This window comes from Crotalus tigris, unplaced genomic scaffold (assembly GCF_016545835.1).
Source record: "Crotalus tigris isolate CLP2741 ecotype Arizona unplaced genomic scaffold, ASM1654583v1 scf7180000023830.6690815, whole genome shotgun sequence".
Taxonomy (NCBI): Eukaryota; Metazoa; Chordata; class Lepidosauria; order Squamata; family Viperidae; genus Crotalus; species Crotalus tigris.
This window is the reverse complement of record NW_024100214.1, coordinates 54,712-74,387: the sequence shown is the minus strand read 5'-3', so window position 1 is coordinate 74,387 and position 19,676 is coordinate 54,712. Positions and strand designations below refer to the sequence as shown.

General features: G+C 40.6%; 1 long non-coding RNA gene across 2 annotated transcripts; it reads right to left on the bottom strand.

Annotated features, from left to right (window-relative positions):
• Nucleotides 1-5,307: 5,307 nt before the first annotated feature.
• LOC120298326 lies at nucleotides 5,308-19,396 on the bottom strand. 2 transcript variants are annotated; one of them, XR_005554048.1, is made up of 2 exons: nucleotides 15,288-19,396; nucleotides 5,308-6,538 (listed from the first exon to the last, which is right to left on the bottom strand). It is a non-coding gene; the product is annotated as an uncharacterized LOC120298326 (long non-coding RNA). The 2 variants fall into 2 exon arrangements; XR_005554049.1 differs by having other exon boundaries at nucleotides 5,308-6,485.
• Nucleotides 19,397-19,676: the final 280 nt, after the last annotated feature.

The following is a 19,676-nucleotide window of genomic DNA, read 5'->3' as shown; positions in this document are numbered from 1 at the left end:
CATGTGTTCTCATCTTAAAATCTTTAAGGAGATAAGGTTTAAAACAGAACCTGTGACTAATTTAATTAGATAACTATGAATAGCAGATAAATGTATGTGTATTTAACTAGATAAAATAGTTGTCCTTTGTCACCCTCTCATTTAGACTGAGAATTAAAATGTTCATTGATTTTTCTGTTTTGAGCAGCTTATATCTGAAAAGTAATTTCTTGGGAAAGTACCCTGCTAGGTTTACTTTTCTTCAGACAGACATTTTCATGTAAGAAGATTCTCCTAGAACTGAAATATCTTCTGTGAAGCCAGATTTTTTTTGGGGGGGGGGGGGAATGACAGTCTCCTTTAATCTAAGTGTCCAACAAGAATTTCCTTGGGTCAGCTTGCACCAAGTACTTTGGGGACTTTGATAGAATTTAAACTTCATTCTCAGCTGTTAAGGATTGTTCCATGCCTAGATGGCTCTTCTCTCTACTCTGTGTGAATGTGGAAGTGAGAAGGATCAAGAGTTAGTAAAAAATCAGATACCAAAGAGTCAGCAAGGGGGAGAGAGGGAATGGTCCTGCAGAAGCAGTGGGACGCATACATTTGCATACGCAGCCCCATTTATGCAAAAAATTGAGCTGTGAGCGCCTGTCGCTTGCACAAATGGAGCTGTGCATGCTCGCCCACCTGCGCAGCCCAGTTCCAAATGGGCCACGGTCCAGTACCAGGTTGCGGTCCTGATCTAAAATATAACAATGTGTACTAAATGTTATTTTTTTATCCTGATATATGAGGCTCTAGTAGAAGCAAAATTAACTGAAATTTGGTTGTATCTATATTTTCACCAGGGTTTTGATGTAACAATATGAGAGAGCCAGTTTGGTCTAGTATTAAGACACCAGACTACATACCAGGAGATTGTAAGTTCTCATACTGCATTAGGCATGAAAGCTGAGCCTTGGGCTGTAATGTCAGGCTTGAGCGACAAGTCAATCAATTCCTGTTGCAACCAATGGATCAATAGTGCTAGGCTGCATTAACAGGGATAGAATCAAGATCACGTGAAGTATTAATACCACTTTACAATGCCTTGGTAAGGCCATACTTGGAATATTGCATCCAGTTTTGGTCACCACGATGTAAAAAAGATGTTGAGACTCTAGAAAAAGTACAGAGAAGAGCAACAAAGATGATTAGGGGACTGGAGGCTAAAACATATAAGGAACGGTTGCTGGAATTGGGTATGTCTAGTTTAATGAAGAGAAGGACGAGGGGGGACATGATAGCAGTGTTCCAATATCTCAGGGCCTGCCACAAAGAAGAGGGAGTCAAGCTATTTTCCAAAGCATCTGAGGGCAGGACAAGAAGCAATGGATGGAAACTAACCAAAGAGAGAAGCAACCTAGAATTAAGGAGAAACTTCCTGACAGAACAATTAACCAGTGGAACAATCTGCCTCCAGAAGCGGTGAATGCTTCAATACTGGAAGTTTTTAAGAAGAGACTGGACAGCCATTTGTCCAAAATGGTATAGGGTTACCTGCCTGAGCAGGGGGTTGGACTTGATGACCGCCAAGGTCCCTTCCAACTTTATTATTATTATACTCAGTTGATCTGAAAAAATGTGGACCCTGCACTTGTGGGAAAATGCTAGGGAAAAAAAATGATTTAACAATATGATGTATATATTTCAGCCCTGGTACGTAGACCAAGCCAGGAAATGTCGTAGTAAGGCTAACGCTTCTTTTATGCCGCTGACTATAATCACAGAATCTTGCAAGTCCGATTGCACTGTACCTCTTCCTTCTGTGAATTAGGGAGGCATCTTCCTGAGGTGCTCCCAAATGTTACCTCCTTTTTCTGGATTTTAAAAAAATGCTTCAGCCCTTTTTGCCTAGGTAATGATTCTTGCATATCTCTGCCAAGGTTATGTTCCTTACTCTCTACAACAGGGGTGTCAAAACTGCTGGCCTGCGGGCCAGATGCATCCTGCTGAAACCACCACCACCCAGCTCTGGCAATGGGAAAAAGTCGCAATACATTGTGACATGTCACGTGACATGGCAAGTTTGACACCCCTTCTCTACAATATATTCTGAGTAACCAGCTCACAATCGTCAGGGCACTTTGAAGTTCTGTTATTCATTAGACTGGGAGATAATTTGGATGAGAAATTGAAGCTGCTGAACAGTACATTCTGAGTTCCCCAGATACACACACACAAAAATACCTTGGCCAATGTTGAAAAAAATACAGGTTTATGGTACGAAGATACCAAATGCTGATATTGCTGATTATGAAGAAATATAGTCTATATTATTGGTAGTCCTTGACTTATTGACTTATGCTCATTCATTTAGCGACCATTTGAAGCTTTGCTGACACTGAAGAAAAATTACCCTCACATTTATAATTCTTATAGTGTCCCCATGGTCACATGACCAAAAATTTAGGTCCTTGGCAACCAGCACTAATGCAGTGCCTAGGATCACAGAATCACCATTTACAACCTTCACAGGGGGATTCCAACAAGCAAAGTCAAAGGAGGAATCCAGATTTGCTTAACGGCCATGGCAAACGAGGTTGTTAAATTGGGCATGGCTCACTTAACAATCTCATTGCTCAGTGACAGAAGTTCCAGTCCCAATTGTGGCTTTAGGTCAAGGACAACCAGTAAATGACATGATTAATGGAGCATTTGAACTATAGATTTTTTTAAAAAAAGTTATCGCAGCCAAAAACCCAGTTGACGCATTGCAAAAGAAAGCATGGTACATACATTTAAATGCCACAGAAACAAAATTATGAGTGTTAATGAGTGGCTTGAGTCATAAAGGATACAGCCCAAGCAAAATGAAGGTATTGAGAAGCATGGAGCAAAATATTGATGAGGAAAATGAAGAGGAAATTATTGTGTCAGAAACAACAGGGGGTTTGCTAGGTAAAAGCATAGCTTACCAAGCGCAAAGAAAGGTAGAAGAAAAACAATTGGCTAATTGGTCTACACAAAAATACACATCCTCAGAATATGAGTTAAATGTTGTGTTTTGAAAGCATCTCTCAAATAGCAGATATTGAGCTGGGGAGCCCAGAAAGGAAATGTAATATGACATCCTTTCAACTTGCTTCCACTTACTTACCAACTAAACAGGGAACTTAGTGTCTTGGCCAAGCATTTTAAACAGATTCTTCTTTCAAACTCCTGCTCTGGAAGTTTCGGGCTGTTGCCGAGTGTTTAGAAAATGGGGCAGCCACACTTCTTGTGATCATAATTTTGAAGTACGGTAGGGCCGGCGTTCAAAAGCCCTGCATATGATCGCGTCATTGCCGGTGTGTATCTGTCTTTATAAAGAATAGCTTCTTTTAGGGTGTGTGCACTTGACTGGAGCTTTTCTTAAGCCAACCAGCTTATTCTTGCTCTCTGCCCTTTTGAGTTTCACTTTTGTCAGCACTTTCTTGGCTCAGGCCTTTGGGGATCTCCTTTCACCAAGGGACAACTGCAGCATTCCAAGGGGGAAAACAAATTCCTTCTTGGCACGCTTTCCACTTTCCATAATGTGCTGTAAATAACCGGGGAGTCAAAGTCGGTGGGAAGGAGACAGAGCCTTTCGTTACTCTTCATCTGCCTGCCCAAGTCATACCTTGCTTAGTCAGAAGAGGACACTCAAAATCATTGAGAATTATGAAAACTTGCCAATTGGTTGGAGTGGGGGCTGGTCGGGGGGGGGAGGATATGATGCATGAAATGTTATACAGATAAAATGCTTAGCCTAGGTTCAGGTTTTGTTTTTTGTTTTTTAAAAAATAGAGCTGTTGCAAATCTGTAAATGAGACTAAAATTAATACTCTGCATAAAGTGGAAGAATCTGTCTTTTCCTAATGGAGTTGCAGGGCTTTAATTGCTTGGCAAATCCTAGATCAATGTTCCTTCTAATTAATGTTAAAACTTACTGCATCGCTGACTCCTAATGATTCCTTGATTTTCCATCAACAGATCTCTACGACAATAAAGATTTTTATTTTTTCAAAAATGAATGGGAACTAAAATTTCATCTGTAGCCATTGGCCTGTGATGATGAGTGTGGTTCATGTTCAGTACAGTGTGTACATATGAATAGAAGACTCAAGGCCTTATTTGTGTATTATAAGATGAAGGAAAGGATCATTGTGTGTAGATGAAATCTAAGGAAAACCAGAAAGAAGCAAAAAAACAACAGCATTTCTCAATATTGTGGGTGCTCTGTTACTGTGGCTGCTGGGTCAGCTTAGTGCATCCATGCCTGCTATAGGTGATTTTCCTGCTTGTAAAACACTACCTACAATATTTCTAGTTATCATAGGATAATTATCAATAAGGTTTAAAGGTTTCCCTTGCCCAGTCGGGACCGACTTAAGAGAGTGGTGATCATCTCTGATTTTCAGCCGAGGGAGCCAGCGTTGTCTGAGAGACACTTCCATCATCATGTGGCCAGCATGAAAATTTGGAATGCAGTAACCTTCCCACTGAAGCAGTACCTACTGTATTTATCTACTTGCATTTGCAGACTTTTGAACTGCTAAGTTGGCAGGAGCTAGGGCTAGTAACGGGAGCTCACCCTCATCGTGTGGGGCTTGGGTCTCAATAACCCAGGCAGTCGGCTTTCCAGCTGGCAATGCCAGCATCTTAACCACTTAACCATTGTGCCTCCTTCCGCTGAGCCATTGTGTCCCTTTGATAACTATTGCTAACTGTATAACTATCAACTATTCAATAACTATCCTTGTTTCACTTTATCCTTTCTTCATGGGGTGGTAAGTACACATTCACACCCAGCTTTGGGAACAGTAGTCCATGATGTAAATTTTTGGAGAACTTTTGAAAGATCTCAGTAGTTTTCTGTAAATAAATATGCTGGAGGCTGGCATTTTGCATATCCTTCCCGTAAATATTGGGCTTGCTGTTGTTGGGCTCTGTTGTTTGTAGGATCAATAGGGCTTGGCATTTTTGGAACTCTAGTGCACTGACAATTTTAACTGGATTATTGGTCATCCAGAGTTAGTGCAGCCAGACAGGCAGCCATATCAATTTTTTCAATAAGATAAAAAAAAAATAGCATTTCAAAAATATAAAAAGGATAATTCAGGCCAGGATCTTAGAGAATTTCAAGGGGAATGCTTTCTAGATTCCTTCTTTCCCAAGATTCCACACTGGGAAATCCATATTTAATTTTTTTAGGCAACATTCTTAAGCCAGGATTTTGCAAGTAGAAGTACATATTTTCTGGGATTACAGTCTTCTTTGCTTTTATTGACCTTTTATTCGTACACTGACAATGCTGACAACAATAAATCTGTACAGACATTATAGTTTATTATATGATACAGTGGATTGCTCTTTAGAATCACTGAATGTTTAAAATGAAGGGATCTCCATTTCAACACACTGGTCTTTGTCCTACTGTCAGTTTCCATCAAGACTGCCTCCCAAAATGTGACCAAAACAGAATCACTTTTGTGTAATGGGGTAGGGGGATAGCAGAGGTGAAAAACAAGAGAAGAAATGCAGACTCCTTCATCTCAGACTTCTTTTCAAAGATCTTCTTGTAACACTGGTCTTTGAAGATGTGATGGGTTTTTCATCAATTAGGACCATTTGGGAACTAAGGAATAGAGCAAAACAGCAGACTGGTATGGAATAACAGCATAAACAGTGTTGCGGGACTAGCCATGAAAATAAAAAACAGGTTCCACAAAGCACACAGTCATTCAAAAATGGCAATGAAAAGAAAAGTAGCAGTCAATTGGCAAGTGGTATTCCATGTGGAAATAATAGGTAATATTGATGGAATGATAATGAGCCATCCCTGCCATTGGGTGGTGGGGGTAGTGGAGAGAATGGATGAAACATACTCTGTATAAGTCTTTTGCAGGGAGACTACAGAAATTTTGGAATGGCCGTAGAAATGAAAGGTGTGTACCGTAAATGCCGGTGTATAAGGCGACATCCGCGAGCGCTGAAATCGGCGCCAAAGACGGGGGTCGTCTTATACGCTGAGTCGTCTTATATGCTGGAAATACTGGTAGTTTCCAGCGTATAAGACGACGTTCTAGGAATGCGGCCCGGCTATAAAGACGGGGGTCGTCTTATACGCCGGGTTGCCTTGTACGCCGGCATTTACGGTATGTCTTTCTGTTGTAGGTTAGATATTTTGAGATGTAAAAATGGGGCCTGAAAAGGCACTTTACCCAGAAAGGTAGTAAATAGACCAGAAGGAACAGAGAGTAAAGGAAAACTGGTATACTTTCCATCTGGTTCTTGAGATCTTGTGGTAGACAATTTTTCATAAGAGTAGAAAACAGCAACAAAGATGATAAGAGGTCTGGAGGCTAATTCTTATCATGGATGGTTATGGGAACCAGGTACGTGTAGCCTGAAGAAGAGACGGTTTAGGGGAGAGCTGACAGCAATCTTCCAATACTTGAAGGTCTGTCACAGGGAAGAGGAGTTCAGTTTATTCTCCAGAGCACCTGAGGGCAGGACAAGAAGCAATAGGTGAAAGCTCATCAGAAGGGGATCCAATCTGGAAATAAGAAGGAAGTTTCTGGCAGTGAAAAGGATTAATCAATGGAACAGCTTGCCTCCTAGAGTTCTAAATGCTCTATCACTGGAAATTTTCAATAAAATTGGACATCCTTTTATCCAGGATAGCATAAGGTCTCCTGCCTTGGGCAGGGACTTGGACTAGAAGATGCCCAAGTCCCTTCTAGACCTATGATTCTATAGGTTTGCAGAAGGAAGAGAAAAATTCTATCAATAGCTGCTTTCCAGTACTTTTTGGCTGTGCCAGTTTAATGTGTTCCGTGACTTCCTGAACCCATAGTTCCTTTGAAGTTGGGGAGTCAAACTAGTTCAGAAGATGGATATTAGTATGCTTATTGTGTGAATTAGAATTGGTTGAGTGGGCAAAGGCAGTTGATTCTTCCAAGCTGTGGAAGTAACTCAGGAGGGATTGCTCCAGGGACCTGAGAAAGTTATGCTTCAGAGTCTAAGAAAACAATATACTGGAGACACTAAGTTCAGCTCCTGTTTGGCCTGGTGACTTTTGTTTTAATTTTTATAATTTTCATTAGAATAAGATTTTACAAATATTTTTTGAAAACTACAGAAACAAAAAGGACCAGAAAAAGATTATAAAAGCATAACAGAAAAAGTGAATAACAAAAAAGAAGAAAGAAACGTATCTAAAGAAACAACTTCTGATGTTTGCAGCAGGTATTCACATAACAATTGTCATCTCCAGTCTCCCATGTTTATATATCATAGTTCCCTTAAACAAATCTTTTAAAACAAATCCTGAAATCGTCAGCAGCAATTTAATCCACTTTTAGCAAAAAAAATCTATAAAGGGTTTTCAGTTTTTATATAAGTAATTGTAGTACCCTCCTCAATCAAAACATCAATTTAGCCATTATTGTAAACTTAGCCATCTTCACTATCCATTCCTTCATTACTGATGTTTCTTTAGTCTTCCATCTTCCATTGTGCATATAATAACTCGCTGCAGTTAAGCATATATAAAACCCATTGTCTAAGAGTCTTTTCTAGATGAGTGGCCATAATTTCTGATAAGAAAAATTCTGATTTCATCTGAATGTTAATTTTTAAAATGTTCTTCATCACCACTTGTACTTGTATCCAATATCATTTTGTTTTTTCACAAGTCCACCAAGCACGATCTAATATCCCTTCACATTTTTCACATTTTCAACAGTGATTAGAAGTACCTTTATACATCTTAGACAAATTCTTTGTTATTGCATACCAATAATGCATAATATTTTTTAAGTTTTATTTTAAATTGTAATATAATGTGAATTTCAGGTCTTTTACATTCTTTCCCATTGATCCATTTGAATATTATCACCAAAATTCTTGGCCCATTTTACCATACGGTCTTTGTCTTGCTCTTCCTCCATTTCAAATCTCAACAAAAGTTTCTACATTTAATGAATGCATTAAAAAGTATAAAAAAGTATGCATTTAACAAATTCATCATTTGGTACTTCCTTGATTGGAAACTGATACAAACACAAACAAGCCAGCAATAAACAACAGTCTAATCAAGGAATCAAGTAGTAAAACTACTCCTACCAATACTGACTGGACAAGCCACCAGTACGTAAAAATAAAAGCAACCCCCATTCCGTTCTGGCACTGATGATGTTACCTAGTTGGGTATTGAAACATCTGCAAGAAAACCACCAAGCTCAGACAGCACCAAGCTCAGAGAGCACAGTTTAAATTGAGTTACAAATATTCTCTTATATCATTTAACACATAAGGAAGAAAAAGCAGAGCCTCAGCAAGTGTATCCAAAATAGTTTCCCCTTTCTATTTTCCCCACAACAGCAATCCCGAGAGGTGGGTTGGGCTGAGATAGACTGACCCAAAGTTACTCAACTGGCTTTCATGGCTAAGGTGGGACTAGAACTCACAGTCTCCCAGTTTCTAGCCTGATGCCTTAACCACTAGACCAGGGGTAGGCAACCTTGGCTCTTTTATGACTCGTGGACTTCAACTCCCAGAATTCCTGAGCCAGCATGGCTGGCTCATGAATTCTGGGAGTTGAAGTCCACGAGTCATAAAAGAGCCAAGGTTGCCTACTCCTGCACTAGACCAAGCTGGCTCTTAATTTTTACTAACTTCCTTACAGACTATAGATCTACCATAGCTTGATTCTAGCAAAATATTTGATGAAGTGCTCCACAACATTCAACATAAAATATTTAAATGCAGGTGTTCAAGCAGAGTCTAGACAGCTACTTATCAGGGATGCTTGGACTGTTATACTGAGTACAGGGCTGGTCTCAAAAGGCTAAAAAGCTCCTTCCAACAATAAGCATCTATGCCGGAGCCTTCAATATTAAAATCATGCTGTACTACAGAACTATCATCTTTTCCATTTCAATCTTGGTTTAAGCTGGGTTTCAAAATTGACATTTCTTTGTTTTATTGATATGTGCTTTAGGATAGCCTGTGGGAATTTAAACCTTATGAACATTTCATGCTACCATATTTATGCACACAAATGATTATGAATAGAATGCTTTAAGAGAGTAAGGAGCTCTTTTGCATTAGTTTCTGTTCTGATGCAATAGCTTTCATAGATGACATAATAGATTTCAGGTTTTTTTCCCTTAGGAATGTATTCTGGTGCCTGTTTAAAAACTAAGTGAGGCATCTAGCAAAGAACTATGCCACTGATGCCTCTCTTTCTCCTTCATTGTCAACTGGTCTATGAGCAATAGGCATTTTGAATTTATGCCTAGGTATGGTTAAGGAGAAGAGTTGAACTCAAAGACAATATAAGTAAATTGGCAGTCTGGGTAATGTAGGAAAGTGAGCTTTACAGATGGAATCACTTTCTGGTTAAAGAACCCGTTACAAAAACTGTTCCTGAATGTCTATAGTAGGTGCATTTTATGTTACCTAAAATTGTTTGGTAGCTATGATTTATTATCATTGAAATAACTTTATTGCTTAGAGTCTTTGATCAGCATTATAAATAAGAAAAAAGAAAATACCATAGATTTGCTGCAGAAAGTCCATTACCAACAATTATTATAAAACAACAGAACATCACATCTAAGCCAAAGCTTTGCACAATTGTATCACCAAATGCTACAAGCCCTTACTTCATTGTGAGGTATTTTCACAATCTTTATAAAATTTGATTTGTCAGAGTATTAGTCCTGAAAATGAGTTCTACTGTGTTTTTTTCTTAAAAAAAAAAGAAGAAGAATAGTCATTCTGGCCTGAGCAGTTTTAAAAAGACTTTGAAGTTGCAGTCCTATTCCTGAAAAAAGATATGCAAGCAAATAACTTCCATCATTAAAGCCATCTTCATTTCAATGATGCAAGGACATTGGCACATGGGTGGAGATTTTATGTATTAATGTAGAGCCTATAATAGCAAAAATCTTGGATAGAGATTTTAATGATAGCAAAATTGCTATGGCGAGCACTGAATTTTATCAAGAGCACTGAGCAACATCAACATTTTTTCTTTGATTGCTATTACGCATCTAATTTTAAACATCTATTTTGAATTCAAACCTTTTCACCATAATGTAGGATCTCTTGAGAATAGCTGCTCCTTTCCGGCCCCTCCCCTCAGTGTTTTGCCTATGCCATCCTACGCCAGGACATCATGATAGAAGCTCCTTTGGAATGAAATGCTGTAGTTCCATTTGTCTCCTTGAGAAGCAATTGCATTTCTGGTATGCAACACAGAGTGCCAGAAAAAGGACCTTGACCAATGGAATGACAATGCGCCAGATGAAGTCGAAGGACTTGAGACATTCCAAAGGAGAAGGACAGCACAGGTGGGCTTCTTTGTGGCCAATCAAACCAGAGAGAGAAGAGCAAGAAGAGCACACACTTTTTATGGGAATGCCAAAATAGATTCGAGGGGGCATGCCAGTATCCAGGGCTTTGTGCTATATACAACTGCAAGAAAAAAGGATAAGACTTAGGGCAATGGAATTAACAGGAAAGGATACTAAATACAACTGTACTCAATGTAATGAAATGATTGTAATGTAAAATTGGAGGTTGTGTCTCACGGGAGTGAGATGAGTGGTCTCTAAATCTGATAAATGAATAAAGTAAATAAGTAAAATGTGTTCAGCTATTTTTCTTGATTCCTTATAGAGAATTTCAACACAAAAACATATCCTAGCACAAGAGTGTCATCTTTCTTATTTTAAGCATTTAGCTCAACCCTCAAGAAAACCTAGATCCTGTTGAAAGTCGATAGACACCCCTGAAGACGTTCCTATAAAACTTATAAAGAATCTAGCTGTTTAGTTGTGTCTTTCTTTGATAAGCTGTTTTTGTTGAAAAATGTTTTAACTTTCAGCATGTATTTTATATGGGTGCTACTTTCCACGTTGGTATATTATACATTTTAGAAGAATGCTGGATTGTTTTGTATTGTTGGTGCAACTAATTAAATCTGAAATATAAGCATGCTGCTAGAGACTTTCAAATTCCTATCTTCATAGCAGCCCCACCTGCTGTGACCTTTTTGGTTATTCTGGTTTCTACGTGTTTGCCACAATCCAGTAAAGAAAATTTGAATGCTAACTATCTGAATGAAAATTAATTTACTCTCACATTACATTTCCTAACACATCACTGTCTTCGTTCATATCAATATCTAGATAAGAAACTCAGACATGTCAAATTTTCTGTTCTGACGTTGAGTTATTTATTACTTTATAGAACCCCTGAGTAATACAAATTTTCTAGCAAGAAAAAATAAATATAAACAATAATAAAATACATTGAAACGGTTTAGCAATGTTTGAAAATAATCTTGTTTCACAGAGTTACTTCAAAAGTGAACAACCAGTTCATTGTAGAACAAAGGTGTCCCTAAGTCATAAAAATCTACTGGGTGATTTTGGGAAGTCATTTACACTCAGTGTAACATATCCCACAGGAGTCTTGTGGGAAAAATTTGGAGATGGGAACATGACATATCCTTTCTTTTCTTAGGAAAAGCAAGATGCAAGGAACGATTTAGGTTACTGGTAGTCATCATTTAGCGACTGCCTTGTTTAGCAACTGTTAGCAGTTACCACAGGGATGAAAAAATAATTTTATAGATTTCTTACATTTATGACCTTTGCAGTTCTGTAATCACTGTTTTACCGGTTCCGATATTTTTTGCTAAATGCGGATTACCTATATTTACCAAAATTACTTCTACAAAATCTCAATAATATTAAAAAAAAAACATAAGAAACATATGGTCTTCTGTATCTTATAATGATTTCCCCTGATCCAGTTCCACAGAAGTTTGTTAAATTCTTGGTTTACTTCAGTTTTAAAAAGGAATAATTGTCATTTTTATGTTACCTGTTATATAGGCTTCTAACATTTTTAGCAGCTATTGAGAGATGGATTTTTTTTTAAAAAAAAAAACCTATAAGAAAAACTTCACAAAGTCTAAGATCAGCAGCATTTTGCACAAGTTACTTACTTATTTATATTTCTAGAGTATCTGAAGACCCTACAGAACAATGAAGTGTCCATCTTCTACTACTTGGGAATATAAATTACGTTGGTCCCCAGTTTCCTTGAAAAGCCAGGATTTTGGAACTTTATTAAAAGACAGCAAGGTGGGGGTGATATTTCAGAGGCAAAGGTCAACAAGGAAAAGACATGCTTGCAGGACCCCATGACATGGCTCTCTTTAATTGGTAAGACTTAGATCACACATGTCAAACACAAGGCCCAGGAGCCGGATGTGGCCCGCTAAGTGGTTTCATGTGGCCTGTGAAGCCATCCTGGAAACATGAGGAAATGGCTCCCGCTGCCTTGGCCCTTGCCTAGGCCAGGCAGGAGTCAATGTACAATTCTGTGGTGGCCATCTATGCTGAAATGCATTCAATCTTAGCTCCACAAGACCATCTGGAAACAACAAGGAACCAGCCCCTGCCCCACCCCCTGGGTGCATGCTGTCACCTTTGTGAGGAATGAAGAAATGCACCATCACCTGGAAGTGGCCAGCAAATGGCCCTCACCTACTTCACATATCTGGCTTGATGGGCTCCGGGAGAGAGGTTTCAGCAGGTAGCGGGGTGCTCTCACAGTGCCAAGAAGCTGAGCCGGGTGGCGCAAATCCAAAACGAAGCACACCGCCACCCAGCCCCCAGCCTACCCAGTTTCGGCAGGCAGCAGGACGCTGTCCTCACAGCGCCAAGAGCAAAACTGATGAGAAGTGCAATGCTGCCTAGCCCCCAGCCTGCCCAGTTTCAGCAGGCAGCAAGATGTAAAGCTGGTGAGCTTTGCACCGCCCGGCTCAACCTCTCAGCTCTGTGAGGAGAGCGCTTTGTGGCCTGCCAAAACTGGGCAGGCTGGGGGCTGGGCAGCATAGCACTTCTTTTTGGATTCGTGCCACCTGGTTCAGCCTCTTGGCGCTGTGAGGAGAGTGCCCCATTACCTGCCCAAACCAAGCAGGCTGGGGGCTGGGTGACATCGCACTTCTTTTTGGATTTGTGCTACCTGGTTCAGCCTCTTGGCACTGTGAGGAGAGTGCCTTGCTACTTGGGGGCTTGGTGGAATTGCACAGGTAATGTTGACTCTCACACTGCTCATGGCATCCCCTCCCCCAGAGCCCAACAAGCCAGATATGTGAAGTAGGTGAGGGCCATGTGCTGGCCATTTCCAGGCGATGGTGCATTTCTTCATTCCTCACCTCCCCAGCTGTGTTTCTTGCCTGTTTTTCTCTCTCCCTCATCTCAAATATTTTCCTACCACTCTGGACTTAGGAAGGAAGAAAGGAAAGAAGGAGGGAAGGTCTGAGGGAAGTCCTGCCTTAGTCCTGCCCTGCTGCCCTTTCACCATCCCCTTGCCCCCTCCTCCTGGCCTATCCTGGGGGTCTCCCATCCTATTGCTAAGGAAGCTTTGGATACAAAGCTGGGTCTCCTCCCATGGAGAGGGAATGGACCTCCCTCTAACTTTGCCCTCGTAACCATCATGAGCAACCTGGCTAAGGAGAGTAAGCACAGCAGCAGCAGCCTTGAGGTGGAGGTAAGTGCAGCTGGGGGCCCCCGTGGGGAAGTGATGAGTGCCGTGGGTGCCTGAGGGCCAGGCTGGGCATTTGACCTCTGCTGCCCAGGGCTCCGGGCAGTCCGCACCACCATCCATCCCCCCCACATGGCCTGAGAGGAATGATGAGGCTCCTCCAGTGGACCATGCCTTGGCAGTTACCCTAGTCCCACCCCCTTCTGCCAGAGACCTCAGATCTGTCCCACTCCTGCCTCCACCGGCACCCTTGATGTGAACAAAGTAGAGCTGGCCATGCCCATCCAATAGGCCACACCCACTCCATCCACACCCACCAAGTAAGCTGCACCCACCCTGGCCACACACCCCGCCCCCCCGAGAGCAACCACAATGCTGATGCAGCCCTCAATGAAATTGAGTTTGACACCTCTGACTTAGATCATACCTACCATTCTGATCTTATTTCTGAACCAGGTAATTATGTTGGGTTTTTGAAATCTTCAGAACTTTTCATCTTCTAAAATGTTATTGAAAAGCAATTTCTAGGTAACTAAGATTTTTTACTGTCTTTTACAACATTCTGCTTCTGGATTATGCTGATAATAAGTGCTACATAACCATCAAGGGATTATAATGGCATGCTAACTGCTAGTTATGTAACACAGTTCTTTTGCCCGGTATTAATATCCCAAGTTGATTGTCCCAATAATGGTGTTCCTGAAGGCCACAAGTCCCATTTAGAAAACATGTCTTAAATCCTTCCTAATTGTTTCAGGATCACAGCTGTGGCTATAATAGTTCATCTTTTTTTCACCAAAGAAACTAATAGGTAGAAGCATTTATATTACTTGTGTATTTTTTTAAAAAAACTTCTCTGCGAGGAGCTTGCTTGTAATAGGAAACCTAACTGGTGGTAAAGGGCTGTGCCTAAAACTTTTAAAAAAATATTTTGTCATTAATGATGAAGCTTTTAATGCTGGCCGTTGACAACTTTATTTTACAACTTGGCTGTTGAATTGGGATTTAGTGGGCAGTGAGCAGTGAAGTACAATTGTGGCCCACAGAAAACAGTTGTTGTTGTTAATTGCGAAGTCGTGTCCGACCCATCGCGACCCCATGGACAACATTCCTCCAGGTCTTCCTGTCCTCTACCATCTTCTGGAGTCCATTTAAATTCACACCTACTGCTTCAGTGACTCCATCCAGCCATCTCATTCTCTGTCGTCCCCTTCTTCTATTGCCCTCAATCTTTCCCAGCATTAGGCCCTTCTCCAGTGAGTCCTTCCTTCTCATTAGGTGGCCAAAGTACTTGAGTTTCAACTTCAGGATCTGGCCTTCTAAAGAGCAGTCGGGGTTGATCTCTTCTAGGACTGACCGGTTTGAACGCCTTGCAGTCCAAGGGACTCGCAGGAGTCTTCTCCAGCACCATAGTTCAAAGGCCTCAATTCTCTGGCGCTCAGCCTTTCTTATGGTCCAATGTATGGTTTCACAGCCATACATTGCAACTGGGAAAACCATGGCCTGGACTATACGTACTTTTGTTGGCAGGGTGATGTCTCTGCTTTTTAGAATGCTCAGAAAACAGATTAAAGTCAATTACAAAAATTCAGAATTTCCCAATCCTACTTTACATTAGCTATATTTTAGTCAGAAGTGATATAAAAGTAACAATTCACAAAGTTTTATGTCTTGATAGTTGCAGCTAATAACTTCAAGTTATTATTCTGATTATACTACCATGAAATACTCACAAGGACAGGAACCTTCAAGTTAGGACTTCAGCTTTTACTGAATTTCTTCTTTATTTTCTGCTTCTTAATGAATAGCAAAACCTGTTAGAGGAAAAGATGAAATATTGTCTTTGGTTTCCAAAAACAGCTCCTATGAATTTAGACCTACATACATACATTTACTATTTATTTATTTAGCCTATGGCAATGTTACTTAGCCAGAAGACTACAGTGTTAATACAAAGTAGCTTGGCTGCCAATGATTGCTAGTTCATTCAGTTCATACCTGCACACTATCCAGAGTGCACCATGAGGGCAAACTAGCTTCACACTCATAAGACTTGATAGCTTTCTCCAGTATCATCTGGGGTTTTCCAACCACCAATTTCACCTGACATTTCGTCACTGCATTCGGGTAGGTCTGGCATTGGTTGGGCTTGTACTTCTGCTTGAAGTGCCATTTTTTCCCACTGACGTGGTACCTATTTATCTACTTGCATGCAACATGCTTTCAAACTACTAGGTTGGCAGAAGCTTATGCAAGTGATCGCTCTGTCATGTGGTGCTAGAACTCAAGCTACTGGAATACAGATCTTCTCCAGCACCATTAAACCACTGAGCCACCGTGCCTCTCTAAACATTTACTTACTTACTTACTTACTTACAGTATATTTATTTTATTAGGAAACCACACCATATTGGACTGATTGGCTTAGCACCCTTCACAAAGGTGGTAAGACTAAAAACATCACATTATTACAGCGCTGAGGAACCCATCCAATGTTGAGAGCAATCACAGCCTATATGTACAGCCACCGCCCCTCCAGAAGAAACAAGAATAATCTGTCAGACCTGAAAGGCCTGCTCAAATACCCAGGTTGCAAAAAGCTAACAGAATTAGGGTCCATCTGATATCAGCAGGAAGGATGTTCCAGGGAATGGGAGCACTGATAAAGAAGGACTGACCCAGAGATCCTCCACAGATGAAATAATAGGGATCTGGAAGGGATTGTCTCTTTTACATCTCCAGGAGAAGGTGGCTCTGCAGATACTTAGATCCTGAACTTACTTTTTCAGCTTGATGAGTCTGTACACTCTACGAAGGTCTTCCTTTTCTAGTTCCTCTAATGAAAGTGACCTGCAAAGCCCTGTCTTCATGTTTGAAGACTTGCATAAAATGGATGCTTCTACTATTGGAGTTTTTCTTGGACGCCTAATACAAACTCAGCAGTACATTCAAAAGGAGTTTGAGCACACAGAAGGCCACTGCTAAAAAAAGACAGAGCTCATCCTACAGGCTTAGGGAGGATTCTAAGAATTCATTTTTCATGAGAGATGTCACAGTTTATGACCATTCTTGAACGAGAGTATCCTGCTTGTTCTATCTGGAGCCAAATGTAATTCATTCTCTGGGATGCAGCCATGTTATTTGTCTCTTCATAAACATATTAGAACACAGAAGACATATCTATTTCAAAAACTGGACTGATAAGCTGAGTTCAGCCCTTGTTTAATTTTGAAGCTTAGGGTAGAATTCACATGAAGATAATTGAGTCATGGGTTGATGGAAAATAGGACTTAAATGAGCTTATAGATGGAGAGAGAGGAGGTGATGCACCTGAAGGAAAGCAAACATACTAGAATAAAGCAGGTTGGAAAAGGGAAGGAGCCAAGGAAAACAATGACACTAAACAGTAAAAGGACCATCTCCTTATTTTCTCAACTGACTTTTAACCAGTTTTCATCTCACTTGTCCTGCTTTATCTTCAGGCCAAGACCAGGGGAATCATAAAAGAGGAATTCATGTTTTGTCTTAGGTAAACCAGACAGGAAACTAGATGAGCTAAATTTACTAAGCAACGATCTACATGAACAAAATCTTGCAAGTCTGAGGGTACAAACCACTTACTATCATTTTTAACTGTTTGAAATTTGCCCATCTGGGTTTCAGCTGATTCATGAGCCATAGATCCAAGGCCAGAGAGGGTGACAATGATATTCAAGAGACCTTAGCTGTGAGTAGATGTTTTGCTCCACTGGTGATTGGATGCAGACTGAGGTTGAGCTATTCAACCCACCCTGCTGCTTGATTGCATCCCTTACTGAATTTCTGGAGCTGGTACAGTATTGGATTCTCTCCAGTTGTTATCTTTTACCACAGAACAGATGACTTGTAATGTAACAATGGAGGATATTGGTATTTTATCATGGATAGATCATTTTCTGGTCAGTCTCTGGCTTATCAGTATCACTAACCTCTGCAAATGTAGAGGACAATGAAGATGATCTTAATGTAAATATGCAAGACTGCTTACCTAGGTAAAAGGGGAAGAAGCATTTTTAAAGTCCAGAACAAGAAGATAATGTTCAGAAGTAGCTCAGAGTCTCCCTAATTCACTGAACTATATGGAGGAGGAAAAGGTACAACACATTTCTAACTTGTAAATTCTGTTATTGTAGCCAATCTCAATAGAGGTACTTTTTGCTTATGGTGGAATTGATTTCCTGGTTTGCTCTATCTAGTGGGGCTGATAGCAAGAGATGTGTGGGACAGGGGGAACCAATTAAGATGGTCCCTCCTGGAAGTCTAATGGATGTGCTTAGTTTTCAGCAGGTCATGCTTTGGGATTTGGCCAAAAATATGTTAGACAATTCTACCATATGCCATTGTCCATTTCTGGAATGTAGAAATGATGAGAGTAGTGAACACAATTGCTCCACAGGGGGCTTTGTGGTTTATTTGGGAGCTCTGGAATTGCTGAAGTGATGCTTTCAGTAATGGTGACAAAAGATGTGGAATAATCAAAACTAAATACAAGCCCATATTCAGGCTTACATCATGGCAATGAAGGTTGTGAAGCATTATTACTTCCCTACTCTCATTTTGTTCACAGAATATTGTCCAAAAGCACTGTTAAAGAAACAACAGTGATAACTGAGACAATGTCTTTTTAGGTAATTTGTCTTTTTGATGTTTTTTGGATTCTGAACAGTTGGACAAAGTTCTTGACAGCATGAGCTCTGAGCTATAGATTGGATTCATACCTGACTGCCTCATTTGGGTAGGCAAGTAGGGTGAATTTGAGAGGTGATGTATGCTTCTTTGAAGAAGTGTAGATGTTCTCTAACCTTCCTCTTTGGGGAAGGGTGGTGGGGCAGTGGCTATAAATAATCCTGTGTGAAATGAAATGAATGAAATGATTTATTTAGGTTCCTTTATGTTGGGATCCAGATTTAGGCATGAGATTGAAAATATACTGGTCACTTTTGTGAAGTGTGTCCACTAGGACCTGGATGGCAGAGTGCAACACTTCTGAATTAATGGTTCTCTTAGCTGTGCTGGATACCATAGGCTAAACCACCTTTAAGGTTGAGCACAATAGTTCTATCTTGCAATAGTTCTACTACTACTGAGCCAATGGTTTTAGATGATGAAGGAAGAGGAGTGATGAAGAGTACCACTGAACTGGATGAAGTCATTAATCATTTTGGAGTTAAGTTTCATTAGTGAGATATTTATTAATGTGCTGATGATATCTAGTTATATCCACGACTGGAAAGAGATGCAGTGGATGGTGTTCTAACCTGAGGTGTAGAGGTAATAAGGGGCAGGATGGGATGAATCACCTGAGGTAAAGTGGATTGGCCCTGACCTTATTGTCATTCAGGAAATCCCTCAAAATCTGGTACTTGTGTCTAAGATGCTGATCCATTCTCCTGTCCATCTCACATAAATGACTCTGGGCAACATACGAAATATAAAATCAAATAAAACAGTTATAAAAAAAATAATACAACAATTACACAATTCTAGGCAGTGTAAACAAATATGTAATTGTATTATTTTACATGATTTTATGCATTGTATACTGGTATCTCTCAGAGTCATGTATGTGAGATGGGCTGCTATATAAATTTAATTAAAAAATATAAAAAAATAACATGAAATAAGTTGAAATTGCAACCTAGTAACACAGAGTTCCTATTTACACAGAAATGTTAAGTTTGGTACTAGCCTCTACACCAGTGGTTCTCAACCTTTTTAATGCCGCGACCCCAACCGGTCGTAAGTCGAGGACTACCCAACTGGTCATAAGTCGAAGACTACCCAACCGGTCATAAGTCGAGGACTTTCCCTGCCCAGGAGCGCCACACATGTGTGGTGCTGCCCCCTGCGCCGGCCGAGGCGTAGCTGGCAAGTGGCAGAGACGGAGCAGGCCGACCACTGGCTGGGCCATCAGCTAGCCCAGCCCAAGGGAGGTAAGGCACCCGCCAGGCCCCACGCGTGCCAGCAACCCTCCCTGTGCCCACCGGCCTCCCACCTCCCACCCCTGGCCCTTTTACTTACATTTTTAGTAGTTGCTCAGCAGGGAGGGGTGGAAACTTCCAAACAGCTCACTTTTGCTGCAG